The following is a 772-nucleotide window of genomic DNA, read 5'->3' on the forward strand; positions in this document are numbered from 1 at the left end:
GGGGGGGGGGGCGTGTAGGCGTGTGCCTCTGTGCCTCTGAATCAAGAGGAGGCGCGACGGGCGGAGAGAGGGAGAGAGAGAGGCGAGGGGAGAACGGCTGGGCGAGGGCAGCAGGCGAGGCCGGGCGGAGGTGCAGGATGGAGGCACTCAAAAGCGGGCAGAGCACGGGAGATGGGGTGGCTTGTTCCGGGCAGGGAACACTGCCCAGCCAAGCTGGCGCCCTAAGAGCCGGGAGTGCTGCGAGGCCGGGGGCCGGGGCTGGGGGCCAAGTGCAGAGCAGCCCCGCCGGGGCGCATGCCCTCCCGGCAACCGGCGGCTGGCTGTGGTATTGGGCGCGATCGCCCCCGGGCCGGGCCGGGAGGGGGAGGGGGAGGGGGGGGGGGACATCAACAAATGAACACGCTGCGCCCCTCCCTCCCCCTGGGACCCCGCCCCCCGCCGGTCGCGGGGGAGGGGGAAGATCGGGCGGCCCCTTTTTTTTTTTTCTTTGCCTCCTTTCCACGGCCCCTTCCCTGCCCCGCTCGGAGGCGGGAGATGCGCGCGGCCAGTCCTGACCCCGGGATGGGCCAGAGGCCGGGATATTATTGTTGTTTTGAAATGACCGTGGAACCGGCCGCGCCGAAGATAGCACCGCTCCCTGCCGGGGCCCGGGGAAGTGGGGGCAAGTCGGGGGAGCCGGAGAACGAGGGGACCAGCCAAAACGGCCCCGTTCGCCACGTACACGCACCCCGGCCGGTGTTCGTAGCTCCCTCGCTCGTCATCCCCCCCCCCC

This window comes from Fonticula alba, assembly GCF_000388065.1.
Source record: "Fonticula alba strain ATCC 38817 unplaced genomic scaffold supercont2.7, whole genome shotgun sequence".
In the NCBI taxonomy this organism is placed as follows: domain Eukaryota; order Rotosphaerida; family Fonticulaceae; genus Fonticula; species Fonticula alba.